Source organism: Corapipo altera, unplaced genomic scaffold, assembly GCF_003945725.1.
Source record: "Corapipo altera isolate COAL_440 unplaced genomic scaffold, ASM394572v1 181b, whole genome shotgun sequence".
Taxonomy (NCBI): domain Eukaryota; kingdom Metazoa; phylum Chordata; class Aves; order Passeriformes; family Pipridae; genus Corapipo; species Corapipo altera.
The window spans coordinates 923,088-938,787 of record NW_020884963.1 but is presented as its reverse complement, the minus strand read 5'-3'; the positions used below and the strand labels follow the sequence as shown (position 1 = coordinate 938,787).

The 15,700-nt window shown below is 42.6% G+C and overlaps 1 protein-coding gene and 1 long non-coding RNA gene across 6 annotated transcripts in view; one reads left to right on the top strand and one right to left on the bottom strand.

The window, feature by feature from the left end:
• MYL10 (myosin light chain 10) overlaps positions 1-6,352 on the bottom strand; it is an 89,212-nt gene extending 82,860 nt beyond the window's left edge. The window contains exon 1 of one of the 2 annotated variants that reach the window (XM_027664427.1): positions 6,336-6,352. The gene's annotated coding sequence lies outside the window, so the exon portion shown is untranslated. Of the gene's footprint in view, positions 1-5,572; positions 5,822-6,335 lie in introns of those variants that run through there. The other variant, XM_027664425.1, reaches the window with a different exon arrangement.
• The window catches only part of LOC113957199, a 33,029-nt gene continuing 23,289 nt past the window's right edge, over positions 5,961-15,700 (top strand). For 3 of the 4 annotated variants that reach the window (XR_003531089.1, XR_003531092.1, XR_003531091.1), the window contains exons 1-3: positions 5,961-6,087; positions 6,386-6,456; positions 10,623-10,721. This is a non-coding gene — a long non-coding RNA (uncharacterized LOC113957199). Of the gene's footprint in view, positions 6,088-6,385; positions 6,457-10,622; positions 10,722-12,498; positions 12,627-15,700 lie in introns of all 4 variants that reach the window. The other variant, XR_003531090.1, reaches the window with a different exon arrangement.

The window sequence follows — 15,700 nt, the reverse complement described above, 5'->3', positions numbered from 1 at the left end:
AGGCTCCTGGTAGCAAAGATCAAGCGTCAGGGAGCCCTGGGGTGGGTGAGCGTGTGGGGCTGTGATGTAGTGAAGGAGTGAAAATGGGCCTTTGTGAGTCACTGACTTGTTCTTAATGGGAGCTGCAGAGGAAAAGGGACTGGGGGAGTAAAGGAGAAAAAAGTATCAGAAAGGATGAAATTGTCTAAACTAGTTCTCTCCACGCACTTTCTTTGTAAGACAAGCGATAGAGGGATGATGCACCTAAATATTATCAAAAACAAATCAGAGGAACTACCAGTCTAAATGCACTTCCTACACGAGCTGAACCAGGATGAAGGGGGAGAATATGGGGAACAAGGAACAAAACAACTGTAGATATGAAATATTGGCTACAATATTTTTCATTTGCACACAGACTTGAACTTCCTGCACAGAGGGTCAAAGTCTTCTGCAGAAGGCCCTTTTTGCTGCATTTATGGCCCAAGAGGAAGCAAGAAAAAGCAGAAATCATCCTGAAGACCATTTTCCAAGCAGACACTTTGAAGAACTAGCATTTGAGTCACTGGACAGATCTTTAGGTTGAATCCAAATATTGAAACTAAATGCCAAATCTTCTTTTCAGGCACCAGCTAAAGTGGAAGAAGCCATTTTTGCACTGGGTGTACTCATTGTGTCTTAAATTGGTCTGAATCAGTTATGGTACCAAACCCTGGAGGAGCTTTGCTCTTACAGACCTTGTATGCATGCATATGTATATATATGTATATATATATGTATCTATATCTATATCTATATATATATATGTATCTATATCAGAAGACTGTAGCATCTCCTGGGTGGGATTTATTGCAAAGATCATTTAGCTACAGGCTGTGGGCATCTCCAGACAATTACAGAAAGATTATTTTGATGGCTTAAACAGTATGTGGGGCTTGCAGTATACAAGGACCAATTTCTCACTAAGGGAATGATTCAAGTGAGAGAGAAAAGATGTGTGGGCTTTAACAGAACAGGGTCCATCTCAGCTGCTTGACTTCAGCGGGGTTGTCAGCAAATCCAGCCCATAATTAGGACACCAATCATTTCTTATTTCTCCTGTTTTATCCCCTGGGCCCTTGGGGGAGGGGGGTTTCATTCACACACTTCTTACCTGCAGTCTCTCAGTCTGCAAAGGTGAGACTTTAATTTCTGAAAGGCTTTTTTTGCCTCATCCAGTTTTCCACGTCCATGCCCATAGACCTGAAATTCTGTTTACACAGTCAGAGAGACTACTGCAAACCCCTGTATTTCTGTGAAAATTTAGGGTGACTGAAGGCACACCACGTGCACAGGTTCCTACTAAAAGCAGAGATTTCATTGGGGAAGGAGAGGATGCTGCTTTTGACCTAACTGTGGAAGGATAGTTCTTCTGAATCTCAGGTGAAACTGTAAAGCTGCCCTGTTTATAAAGCCTTGTCCCTCTGCTCAGTTTGCCTCAGGCTCAGCCATCCTTGCACCTTCAGGAAAATACTCAGAAATATATTTTCCTGCTTCTTTTTCCAGGGCCTGGGTGGCATGATCTCTTAATGCATCTGCCTGTTTATGTTAGCAAAATGGAAAGCAGCTTTGTTTATGGAAAAGATCTATTTTTGTTTTACTTTTTTCTCTCAACTAAACTGACTTTTATCCAGGATCATGTTTTGCTTTGGGAAAAGAAATGTGCTGCAGTTCTTAGCCCTAGCTTTAAAAAGTCAGGTCAAGAGGAAAAGGGGAAATCCTGATCATATTGTTTAATTTTGTAGGATTACACTGTAGCCTGGAAATCTAAAAGAGTGGAAGAGTTAATATCCCCTTCTTCTCTGCAACTTCTTCCTCTGTGTCCCTGTGCAATGACATTAGCTATTCTCTCACATATATTTACACAAGCCAGATCAGAAACAAAATCAGTGTTTCCATCTTATGGGCAGGGGGACAGCGTGGCATCCAGGGGAGAAGGAAATTTCAGAAGCCATCGTGCTCCCCTGAGGATAAATCATGTCACTGTGTGTCTTTCAAGTTCTTGGGACTTTGATCTTGTGAGAGATGGAAAAGGGTCAGGACACGGGTGGTGGATTTTGAGTGAAAACCCAGACAGGGCGTTGTGGTGTGGAGATGATGTGGTGGGGTGGGAGCACAGCATGCAACGTTCTCCCTCTGCAGAGATTCCAGGGAATCTGAAAAGCAGAGGTGTTCTTGCATAAGGGTTGGACTCCATGATCCTTGTGGGTTCCTTCCAACTCAGCACGTTCTGTGATTCTGTGGTACTGCTTTACTGCCAGAATATGAAGGGTCCTGCTCTTAACTTGGAAGTCAAACTGAGGTCTGGCCAGTCCTTGTCATGCCACCCTGCTGGGCAGGTTTTGGCAAAAGCTGATACTCAAAGCTTGGGTTCTATTTTTAGCTGTACTGCTGATTCACAATATGGATTTTGTCAATTCTCTGCACCTTCCTCAAAGAGATGGAGATCACACCTGCTCATGTTGCAGAGCTGTAGTGCCCTCTTGGAATGCCTGGTGCAGAGTTAGGGGTTGTATGAATTATGGCCATCACTTCATGACATTTAACAATTTATGCTGAAACCCATAAGTCACCATATAATATATCCTTAAAGCTCTGTGACACAGGGAATGCATTATCCCTGTTTCAATTACGAAGATTTAAGTGTGTGTCTTTGTGTGTTATGGAAAACAGTGGCAGCACTGTCTACTATGAAGGTTGTCTGACTTTCCACAATGTCTGTATACATGTGTGTGAGTTTGTATAACATATATATACATGGCTGCACTAAAAACCACTGTGTTAATGCGAGGTTACCTTGATTCCAATGTGAGGTGCTTGAAAATGATGGAAATTACAGACTTTAGGTGGATCATGCAAGCTCAGTTCAGCCCCACAGGGAGTATGGCTCTGTGACACAGTCATTTAGCTCATAACCACACAGTTTGCATTCCACATTTTCCCTCTTTCCATTTTCAAATCACAGTGCTGGTTGCACCCTTCAGACTAATATCCATAGGAATCTTTAAATACAAGCTGTTTAAGTGACCTAAATGTAAGAGTCTGCTACTACTACCCAGTAATAACACGATAGGATAGCCAGGGTATGCACTATCAAAAAGGATAATGAACAATGATAATAACCCTTAATAAGTCATAAGAAATAATAAAGTAGGTAATGAGGTGCCAGTTTTCACAGTTAGCTGTGAAATGTTTCTCATGTTGACTTGAGAAAAACCATATAAGGGGATGAAAATGGCCATTTCTGTTGATTTACTCTCACTTCCGACATTTCTTCCTAACATCAAATTTGTGAGCTGGAACAATGGAGCTTAACCATGTTCTGATACATGTTTGGTGCAGAGAAATCTTTTGAAAGACGCAGAATCGATTGAAGAACAAGGAACAATAAGATATCAGCTGGTTTCTGGCTGATTTCCCATCTGACATTGTAAAAGCATCCAGGACTATTTGTTTAATTGGAAATAGAATCGTGAGCCACGGAGCCATCCTGGAACCCCTCCTAGCACATATGTACACACACAGACCCCAGCCACTCGCTCCCTACCCACAGCCATCTGTCATGTGTGCCAACTGGAGCAAACCACTCCTAGTACTCAACAAGGAGCTCATTATAGCTTCCTCTTCATCCACAGGGCCTTTGGAAAAGCTCACAGTCCGGGGGGATGTGCAGCAGGGAGGGAATTCTGGACTGGGGTGCAGTCCTTTTCCATTGCTACATGCCCACATCAAAGTGCATCCATTTCAGTAATAGCCATTATTGTTGTCGCTCAGGAGAACATCCCTTCTTCCTGGAACAAAGGGATCAACCTAAAAATGACTGGTAGTCAGCCCATGCCGACCTTCTCCTGACTGTTTCAGGAGTTTATTTAGTTTTCTTTATCTGTAAATCTGTTTCAAATCATCCGTTTAATTTAAATTTTTCCCAGTTTCACCTCACCACAAGGGAAATGCTCGTTGCAGCAGATTTTCAAGAGATGCCACAGCTTTGTTCCACCATCACAAACATCATTCCCTGTGATTTCACTGCTGATCAGCCCAAATTTGTTATTTCAATGGAGTTTCTTACCCTTGAAGCTCCATAAACTGTTTGGGACAGAAATTATTTTATTACATCGGCTTATTCAGTGTCCAGCACAGCAAGGCCCTGATCACAACTACTGCAATATATTAAACCAAAAATGGCAAAACTACAGAGGAAAACTCTGGCACACAAACAAATCCTTTTTCTTAACTTCTACCTGAACCAGATGCTGGTGGTATATGTAACGTGTGGGGCTTTGCTGATTTACACCCTTGTAAAAATCAGTATTCAAAGCTCCTTTTCATGTGCAGCTTCCATCTAAGTAAAGGGGATACTGCATATCAAAGGCAGCTGCACCAGCCACTTTAGATTTATTAGTAAATCCACTGAAAAAACATTTCCAATGAAATAAATCTCAGCCTGCTGACTTCCTCCTATTCTTTACTTATCCTCTTATTGATTTTTGTCTCGGAGATTTAAACCTCTCAATTTGTTTTATGAGACACTTGTCGAACAGATGACAAGAAAAAAGACAGTGCTGGATATTTTCCTTAGCAGTTTTAAGTAGAAATAAAGAGCATTTCTTTGAAATTAGTCTTGCTCTTGTGACACAGTGGGAAGAATATATCTGACAAGCCCTTTAGAAGGCATTAGCTCCGTGCATAGAGAAAGCTTACGGGCTGCCACCAACACAGCTTTGTGGCAGCAGTGCCCCAGAAACTCATTGACAAGTTTGACATGTAAACAAGCTGTTGCTAAAAATATTTAACCTGGGGGACCCTGGCTAGTCGAAGGGGCTAGTAATGGAATACAGATCCTTTCACCTCCAGGCATCTGTTCAAAGCCACGCCATTGACTGAAAGTCATTATCGTCTGATGGCTGCGCAGAGGAATGAGTAGGTGGGCTCTGCTCTGTGTCTTGTGAGCAAATTGTTGCACTGCTAAACCACGCTGGGAATTGGAACAGAAAGCTGGGGGCTGGCACCTTCTGGTGGCTGGGGCAGCTCCTTCCCAGGAGGAAAGTGTCCTTGGCTTATTCCCTGCAGCTCCCTTCCAGGGACATGTCACCTGGCAGACACCTCTGTCTTTGCCACAGCTCTCTTCCAAATTGCTACTGCTGCTGTTGTGGAGGTGACAGAAGATGGAGAGGTGGGTACCTCCATTCCATCCCTATCCTGCTCCTGCCTCCTGCCCTGCAGCTTGAACCTGTCCCAGCGCGGCCCTGAAACCCAGATGCCAGCTGCAGTAATTTCCAAAGGTTCCCTGACTGTTTCTAAAGGTTCTCTAATCATAGTCTTCCAGGAAAAGATGTCACATATGCTAAAACACCATCTCCACCGTGCAGTCCCACCTTCAGGAGCAGCAGTGACAGTGACAGGGCAGCACAAGGGACGCTCACTAAATGTGAGGTGCTGGTGTTCACCCTGCCAGACCGAGGGCCTGTTCCTCTCCTCTGCTCCACAGGGCTGAGGAGTCAGAGAGGGGGAATTTCTATTCTCACACATTTTAAATAACTGTTACTTCACTTACCCTCCTTTGCTCTGGGCTGAGTGCTCTGATGGCTCCGCCCTCCCTCAGGCAGTCGCTGCCACAGCTTTGTCTCCATTTTGTTACTCAATTTGAGCATCTTTACACCTAAATTTGCATCCTGAAGAGAGACCCAGAGTCAGTGCACACCACCCCACAGACCCTGGGCCATGCTACCCAACTTTGGTATCACTTTAACCAGTTTTGTTGCCCTGAGGGGGCAGAGGTGCCCTCACAGCACCTGCCAGGGCACGGCCGGCTCCCCTCAGCAGCCAACATGGCAGTGGAACCAGTCAGGGGCCCTGCCCTGCCCCTCACAGCCTCCCGGTAGCCCTGCACAGCTGAATTTCACCTCCTGTCACATATTCCATATTTAAACATACATATATATATATGATGTAGGGGGAGAGATTGCTCCCAGGCCCGGGATTTGTGCGAGGTGAAGTCTGTGGGGTATGGAGGCCCTGTCGTCCTGGCACACAGGGACGGCTGTGAGAAGGAAGGCCTGAGGGAAAGAGGTGGGAGCCTGTCTAGAGAAAAGTCACTTTCCCAAACTGAGTGTTTCTGCCCCAATTGCTTCAGGGTGGCAGAGGACGGTGGGTGCCCTTTGAGGGAACTGATGCTGTGCCACAGGCTGTGAGCTGCTCCTGAGGGGAATTTAAGGCTGGTCTCCTGTAGCACACTGTGTCCTTATGAGCCTTTCTGTCCCCCAAATCAGGAGGATATTTAGATCTATTACTTTTTTTTTTTTTTTTAAATTACAGACCTGGCACCTCTTCTATTCTCATTTACAGAGTTTTCAATTCCCACTTACAGAGACATCTCGTCATGGGAGCTCCAGGGCAAACTCCCTCTCCACAGGCACAGGAACAACGTTTCCAGGCAAGGTTGGTGTTAATTTAACTTTGGGAATAACAGGAACAATAGGACTGGAAGGGGCCTTCTGGTTCATCAAACTAGTCCTCTGTTGTTAGAGGCAAGCAAGTTATATAATCCCTTTTGCAAATGAAGGGCTCTATCCTAAAGCGAGCTGGGTTATTTTTGTCCCCCCGTGTCCGTGGGAAGGCCCTTGGAGAACCTCGATGCTGTGAGGACATTTCCATTTGAGGAGCGTCTTGCTCACCAAGGAGCATCGCTCTTATTAATCTCAAACTGCACAGCCTGACTTCTCATCCTACTGCATTTCATTCTTTTCCTAATGCTGTAATGGCCAGGATCACACAGGTCTTCCCCTGGAATACTCCAGCCTTCCACATTTACAGTGCTACCCTTAATTTGTGTCACCAGCACAAGATCATTGATCCTGTTTGATATTTTTATCAGTCTAAAGGTTTCGCCTTGAGAAATCGTGCCAGTTACATGCCAGCAGGCTCCCCTTCAGCACAGCCATCCTCTACTTTTTTTGTAGGGAATGCACTGGGCAGGGCTATCACACCTGGATAAATCTATTTATTTCCAAGCATTTTTTAAAATCAAATTCAAGGATGTATCAGCAACTCTTCTACCATATATTGTAAGGATGTTGTGTCCCATATTGGCTGGGAGCTCTGCGAACTCCAATCCTCTGGAGAACACCTGGATGCCATTCCTTACTGTGCCTCTTATTAAGGTCTCAGTACAGGTGCCCTGTATTTATAACCTCCATTTTCTTTTACTCTGAGTCCATGCAGATTTTTGGGCACAACTAGTGTTGACCCTTTCTATGAGATTTGCTTCCATCCAATCTCTTGGCAGGGCAGGACAGAAGAGGAATAATGCAAGACCTGAAATACTTAGTACAGAAAAATCCCAAAGATCTCCTGTTTTCTTGTACCCTGACTACCACATCGATTGTGTGAGCATTTCAGAGAAGGAGGAGGGGTCCTGTTACAAAGAGACCTGTTTCCCACCCTCTTTTTTGGCACTTCTTAGAATGCCTCTTTGGAAGGGGCTAATGGCCCTCTGGGACAAGCCCTCTTCTGCCAATAACCGTAGGTCAAAAGTTAAACTGAACAGCAGAGAATGAAAACCGGATAAAATACACCATAAATCTTGACATTCTAATTGAGAACTGTCCAATGCAAACTGCAGCACTGTGTCTGTTTTACCTCAATGCTCTACAAGAGGCCAGATCCCGCTTTCTTTAATGGCTTGAAGTATCCTACTGATTCTTACTGGGACTTCTCACTTGATTAGGACAAGCAAGATTTGGTCTTTGAAAAGACTTAAAAGTTTGATAGTGCAATTTCTGCAGTTATAGGTGGTTTTGATTTCATGGCAAAGGCACGTTCATCTCATTTTTCAGACAGCACTGACACGACTCTGTGTGTGTGTGTCTGTCTGTGGGCAGAGATTTGCAGGACAAAAAGATCTGTGGACAAACACAGCTCACACAGAGAATTTTTTACTGAAGGAAAATTTGCCTGAACATAACGTGTCATCTAAGATGTTTTATAGATATTTTTGCTGTCTGAGGTAAATGGGGGAGGATTACACCTATTTTACAGAGTGGTGAAATCAGAGCATAAAGAATTTAAATGACTCACCCAAGATCACACAATAACTCAATAGCAGACCCCAGCAGAGCCTGGAGTGCTCAGAACACTGGCCCAAACTGTCTCCTTGGCCTTGTCTTTACTTTCAGACACTTAAAATACAGACAGAGTCAAAAATAGAAGAACAGAGCTTGTTTATTCCTCTGCTTATATATTAAACATAAGTTCTCTTTCAGTGAATAGTTTTGTTGTTTATATTTTCATGGGAAATCTAATCATCGAAGCAATTCATTCCAGATTTTTGCTATTCCCTTTCACAAAGCAGCATATAGATACTGGAACAAAACTACTGGTGCCACAAGCAGACCACTGTGGTTCTCATCTTGGAAGCTCAAGAGAACTACCCTGTAACATTAGACTACAACAGCTTTTTATTAATGTTACATCTTGGAGCTCTTCTCAGAATAGGAAACTTTCCTCCCAAATTTATTTGAAATCATATCCCTATACGCTGAGCTAATTTTTTTTTTCAGCCTGGTTAACATCATAAAATGGATCATTAATATGTCCTTTGAAAATGATGCCAGTTCTGTGCAGCTCATACAGCCTGTATGTGTTGGTGCAAAGAAATCTGCTCCTACTGTACAGGATGTGAGAGCCAGAGAAGAGGGAGAGGGTTAAGAAAGGGAAAACTATACTGGAGTGTAGTGGCATAACAAATCTATCCCTAATCTTGAAAGCTCCATAGTGCATGAGTAATGAAACTAAAGATGAATTATTACAGCTTGCACTCATAATTTACAGGTATGAGTGTATTATCTTACAGCATAAATATTCCATTTAGGCTTTGTGATGGGTTTTTTCTCCATATAGGAAAATAAAAGTAGTATTAGTCACATGTCCATAGCTTTGTCAGTGGCTGCAAAATGTTTTTCTTTCCAGGAGGAAAGCACACTGAATAATGCAACACTTCTATTTAGGCTGGTTTTTCATACATTGACACTTGGAAAATCTAGAAACAGTTGTTTTAATTTTAAGGGCTACAATGTCTGCTCCCTTTATTCCTGCCCTTTATCATCTTACACACCGTGTTCTTATAGACAAGGGGGGAAAAAAAACATTCCAGTGTCTAATAAATCTGAAATCCATCAGGGGCTGCAAAGCTTTCGCTCTCCTGCCCTGGCTCAGCTCGTGTTACATCCAGCAGCACAACAAATGCACTTTGTGCACCAACGCCGATGGATTAAGCACTTTCGCTCATTTTTCCAGGGTGAGAACTCAACTAAATCCATTTTTTTTTTTTTTTTTTAGAGTTTTGAATCTTTTTAACAAAGAGAATGGCTGCACAATTGATTTTTGAGCGAGGAGAGGGAAAAATTGTATTACAATAGTTGTTGCTGAGCAGAATTTTAATATTGCTAAAGGACTTTAAAAATATTTTATGATCCGAGCCTCCCTTAGCACACAGTGCTCTACCTTTGGTTTTCTGAGCTAATTTATAAGAAACTCTCTGTGCAGGTCTCAGTAGTCCTTTTTCTGCTCTTAGACCTTTTGCTGCCTGTTATTGTGAAGTTGCACATGCTGTGCTTTCACAAATGGGAATTTTGCTTTTGTTCTTTCCTGTTGCATTTCCCTAAAATAAAATATATTCTGGGGGAAAAAAAAAAAAAAGTATTTTATTACTATTTGTGTAAGGAAATAATGTAATGTGGGGCCAACTTTTTGGGCACACCAGGACTGATTTTCTAATACATGATCTCACAAGTATGAGAGATTTTATTTCAATGAGCTCAGTTCACAGCTACGGACCTAAAAGAGGAGTAGATTAATAGGTGTCAGGCAATTTAATAGTTTCTTTCTGACCCTTGTAGACAGCTTTCTTTAGAAGAGCTGAGCCCTCAGCAAAGTGAGTCCTAGAAATCAGAAGCCAATGCTGAACCCTTCTAAAAACAATAGCACTTCTCAGATACCTGCATTTCAGTTTGTGCCTCTGTGAAATGGAAGCATTGACAATGAGCTAAATCATTACTGAAACGGTCAGGGAAACATCTCTATGAAATGCTTTTAGATTCAGGGATGCTAAGTAGCATTAAAACAAATAAATGATTTATAGAACTGACCTGTCAAGTTTAAAACTGTTCACGGAGATATTTCAACATTTGTTTCACACAAAAATTAAGTTGCATTTATCAAGGGCAGAGCAATTTCCAGAGTGAATAGTGACCCATGTGTACAGTTTAAGGAAGAAATAGTAGTTTCAGCTGATGTAAAAGGGGCTCTTCCACAGGCACAAAAGTTGAAGGGCAGTAGCAAAGAAGGAGCAACAGAGATGTTCAAAGACAAACTTTCAAAGGGGCATGTGCTGATCCAAACAATCTGCTGAATTTGTGTGTACAGAATTTAGGGGGGTTGCAGTCACACATGAGCATTTTCCTACATACCAAAATTAAGCACTTATATACTGGCAGGTTGGAAAACATGGGCACTGAGGGGCATCCAGGTACGTGGGGCAGAGCTGTGATCAGAGCTGGGCCTCAGGGAGCATTCACTGTTATATTAACGTTTTGTCTTGTCCTCAGCTTAAACAGAAGAGACAGCAGAGCAAACACTCCAGCCCATCCCATCACTGGCTTCTGTGCAGGATTAAACAAGACCAGAATTCAGACCTCTCATTGTAGGTAAGAAAAATAAATGATGTCTTCCATGTTACTTGTGCCAAAGGGGTTTCTTTTTTCCCCTTCTGGTATTTTGAGCATGCAGTGGACACCTGTGCATTGGAGAAGGCACCTCTGCTGCACTCTAGTTTTCACCAAATGTGAAAAACTAGAAATGGTTCCTGGCATTTCCTTTGAAAAAAACCCAATGTTCCCAGTGCTGGCATGAAATACTTGCCTGAAGGAAAGATGTTGTGGTCATTTAAAAATCATGGATGGTACCAGTGAGGGAGTAGAAGGAGGAGAGCACTGTGCTGAGGGATGTCAAGGAAAAACATCTGGTGGTCACTCCTTCCTTTGGGTGACTTCAGTGTTACACAGAGATATCAGTGCTTTAGCTGAAAGGAGTCACCCATTTAAGCTGAAGAAGATGGTTGTGTTTTAAAGCAGAAGCACCTGCAGCCCCCAGTGAGTATTTCTTAAGAAACGGTTGAAACTGTCATTGTTTGAGGAAAGCTGGAGGTATTGCGGCCATTTCCTATCAGATGATGTCTCTCTGAGCATGCAGGGTAATAGGACTACTCTGAGCAGAGAAGTTAAACACTAAACTTGACTTCATTAATGCTGATGGAAACACAGAGCTCAGTATTCTGTGCAAACTTATATTTTGAAGGAAAACCTCCTTTTGAGTAAGACTATACCAGTTTAGAACTGGTAAATTTGATACTGGTGTAACAGAACACGTTTCAAAACTGAGTGTCAAGAAGTAGAAATGTTCCAGTCCTGTGAGAGCAAATTCATAAACTTTGACATTTTTTGGTGGTCTTTGTTTCTACTTTTTAAATGAATTTCCATCAGAAAACTTTGTGTGGGGAATAAATGTGGCAAACTTACTCCCAGGGATCTCGAGGCAAGTAATTATTCAGTAATTATTTTAGGTTCATTATTCTGATTAAATAGTGAGTAAAGTAATCATCATTTATCTCTGGCCTGCTGTATTTTTGTTTGCACTACAAAACTGCAACAGAGAGCTCAGAGAGTAACCTTGTTGCCTGAGCAGTCCTGGCATCCCTGATGATTCCCGTGCACTAACAGGGTAATAATAAACAGAAATGCCTTTTGAATTACAAGTTCCATTGGAATCACAGGGGGAAGGTCAGTTTTGCCAAACTGAGGAAGACAAAAGTGGCATGAAAGGAATTTTATGTTCGAGCTTCTCAGAGGGGATTAGAAGTGCTTTCTTAATAGTGAGTGAAAGGGAGCTGGAATGGTGTCACTGAATGTACAGACATTGCCCTGCTCATGCACACACACACACAGTCACCACAGCCAGCAGCACAAGGACCAAAGGCATAGGGTTGCTGCAATGTTTGAGGGGGTTTTAAAAGACATTTTTTTTCATCCTTCATCTCCACATGTTAAATATATAATAAGATACCTTGTTTTCTTGCCCTGTAGACCCACATGACCAAAATGAGGGACATTAGTAAGTGTTAGAAAAAGTATTCAAGTGTGAAATGAATTTCTCAAACATTAATAAGTATTTCTAGAACCTCAGTTTCATAATTTGACAGTTCCACAGTTAATAAATCACAGCAAAAGGAAAGTGTGATAACAGCAGAGCAAAAGGAAGCCTGGATCTATGAAGTGCAACTGAGGGATAAGTGAAAGAAGCATGCTGATGACCCTGAGTTTACTTTTGGGTTTTCTGAGCTTTCACTCAATTAAATTCATTCCTCTCCTCTAAAGACCTATTATGTGCCTTTACCTACGTTCCTAACTGATTTTTCTTGTAATACAGCTCCTTTGCCAAGTTATTTCCATGATTTAAGGAGCTCTGATTAAAAAAAAAAAAAAAAAAAAAAAAGAAGTAGTAACACTGAGATGAAAGGAGCATCCAGACTGTACTCGAGAAGGTTTTCTAAAGAGGTGGGTTGATTTTAATTAACTTCCTGAATAAAACAATTCAGGTCTGGAGCTGGCAATCTCCAATAATCACTCTCTGGCCTCTGGATGAAAAAGGGAGTCAATCACACAAAACAATGCCACGAAAAGGCAGTCAATGGAAGGAAGTAGTTCTGTGTATTACAGCAGTACACACACTGAGGGAGGCCCAGCATCCAGAGGCCCAACATGACATTAGTCCCCACTGCAGTAGACACTAAATACACACTGGAAGAGACAGCCCCCTCACTCCAAAGCTTATCTTCTCTGCAAGACTAGTTCCTGTTTACATATTTTGAGCATTTCCCCTAATTCAAACTCTATATGCACAGAGAAAGACTTAACTTTACAGTGAGCTGCTGTCTCAAGAGGACCACAAACTGCAGTTCCAGTTACCCAACAATGTGACCATTCTGTACCATGAACATCACTTGGTGTCACTCAACAGATCCTGCATCCCTCATTCTTTCCCTCTGCCCCTCCTTTTGTGTGTTCTCAAAAGAGGTGACTTACACCACATTTTCCTCAGGAGGAGTTAATACAGAACTAGAGGAACTATGCAAAACCTTCCAGTTGCCATCAAGCAAGAAAGATGAACAATGAGGGGGAAAAAAAAGTGTCTGATAGTGAGAGTGGCTTGGCAAAGCTCATGGTAAGAGGGTATTAGGCAGATCTTTGTTCAGCCCTTGCCCCAACAGGATCCACAGCATGGCACATCCTCACTTCAGACACACATCTATGCCACTGCACCTTCAATCTACCCAGCAAAGCTCCTGGACTTCTGCTGAGCAGAGAATGTGAGTCAGGAGGGTTGTGTTAAAACTGCTCCTTGCTTTTCTGCTGCTGGGAGAGAGAGAAAACCCCTGTGATGGAGTTCAGAGTCTGAACTCTGTCACCCGTCAGTCCCACTGACATTAATGTGGTAATTCTGGGTTAGGATTGGGTTTAGGAAGGCATCCTCAAGCAGGAGAGCACACTGGTTTAAAAGCAGGCATATTTATGAAAGGTTGCCCTGAAGTGGTTGTTTTTATTGATGTAATTCAGAGCAGAATCTGACCCACTGACTCTGAGCCCAGAATACAATTACTCAACAGTTTAACCAGCAAGGTAGGCTCTGTGGGAAGAAAAGAAAATTGGCATTTAAAGGTGAGATTTCCTTTGCCACTGCTGGTGTATTTTTCCTTTTGTCAGCAGAATTAGTGAGTTAATTAGAGAATTAAAGAGTAAGCAGAAAGGGACTATGGGAGGAGTAGGGAAGCTTCAGGGTTGTGCTTTTATCAGAATGGCATTGCTTCATTCTGAATCACCTGATCTATGGATTTAGCAAAAGAAAATTTGAGACACTTGAAAAATGAATGAAAGTGATCCTGAATGGGAGGGGGAAAAAAGCCTAAAGTAAATAGCTTAAGTCAATCTGTCCAAATGTCACATGTAAGGATGGCTTTGCTCTGCTTAATGACAGGAGAGCAAGGAAGGTAAGGGGGAGGAAGGGACCCTTTTTGAAGGACTGTTGTTCTAATGTACCTGTGTTTATTTTAAAAGCTTTTCAAGGAGGTAGGGAGGGAAGCTACTGTCTCCCAGTGATAAAAGTTGAGTGATTAAGGACCCCATTTGGGGGCAATCTGTTCTCTGTCTCTGTAGTTGCCTACAAAATCCCTGATATGCAGGTAAAGCAAGCTCAGGAGAACATGGCTGATGGGAGAGGACTGAGAACCAGGACTCCTGGACTTTATTTCTAGTCCTGACACTGACTGTGTGTGCAGGCAAGTGGAAGTTCAGTGAAACCACCCCTCTGACAAATCAGGACCATAGTCTTTACTCCCTTCCTAAGACAGGGAAGCACTGAGGCTGCAGGAGTGTCTGCCAAACACTTGGGCTCATGGCTGAAAAGTGGCTCAGACACACAAAGTATCTGGTAGTTTAAACAGACCAGTGTGCAGAGCTAGACCCTTACTGAAGGAATTCTAATTCCTGTAACATATCTGTTCCTGTTCTAATTAGACATGGTGTGTGAACATCTGCACCCACCATCTCCCTGTTATGTGGCAAATAATCTCATGGTTTATGGCTCCTCTGTTACAAATGGATTCTTGCTCAGTGTCTGATATTAAATATCAGGCTCAAGTCCACTGTGCTGCCTGTGAGCTACTCTGTTTTAAAAGACAAAAGCTTTTGCTTCAGTTGCTGTCACGTACAGACACTGGAACCTGGCTCTTGTGGAGGAAGCTGGCTGTGGAACATCTCCCTGCAGGTTGCTGAACATAAAGGTATTCTTGGGTTTAGTTCCAGGAGATTGTTCTGCCAGAAGTTCAGAGTCACTTCCAGCACTCGCTGACCCCCGCTGTCCTCACACACCTCAACATGGCCCTTATTTAGCAGAGAGGAAAAGGCTCTTTCTCTCTGCCTCTCTCCTGTGCTCTCTCTCTCTCTCATGTAACGTTGTCCTTTACGAACAATGACACATTCTCACTGCTCCTCGTGTGCCCTTCCATTGAGATGAGAAGCTAAGTCCAGATTTGTTTCTGCTGTCGTTCCAAATGAAGCCAGAGGAGTTATTCTGGGAATCATCTGCATTCTGCACTTTACCTAAACAAATTTGAAAGGACAGGTTTTTGAATGCAAGTGATCCTGCAAGGTACACAGGGTCTTTAGTCAATGAGAGAGAAGGGCATTCACAGCCACGCTGTGGAAGAAGGGGCATTTTCATGGCACATGCAAAATGGTTCCAAAACTGCTTTTCCCCTGTGTTTTGTGATGTGATCAAATTAAACCTCAGAAAACATAAGAAAGGAGAGAGAGAAAGACAGAGAAAGAGAGAGAAAGTGAGAAAGAGAGAAAGGGAGAAAAAAGAGAGAAAGGAAGAAAAAAGAGAGAAAGGAAGAAAAAAGAAAGGAAGGAAGGAAGGAAGGCAGGAAGGAAGGAAGAGAAAGAAAGAAAGGAAGAGAAAGAAAGAAAGAGAGAAAGAAAGAAAGAAAGAAAGAAAGAAAGAAAGAAAGGAAGGAAGGAAGGAAGAAAGAAAGAAAGAAAGAAAGAAAGAAAGAAAGAAAGAAAGAAAGAAA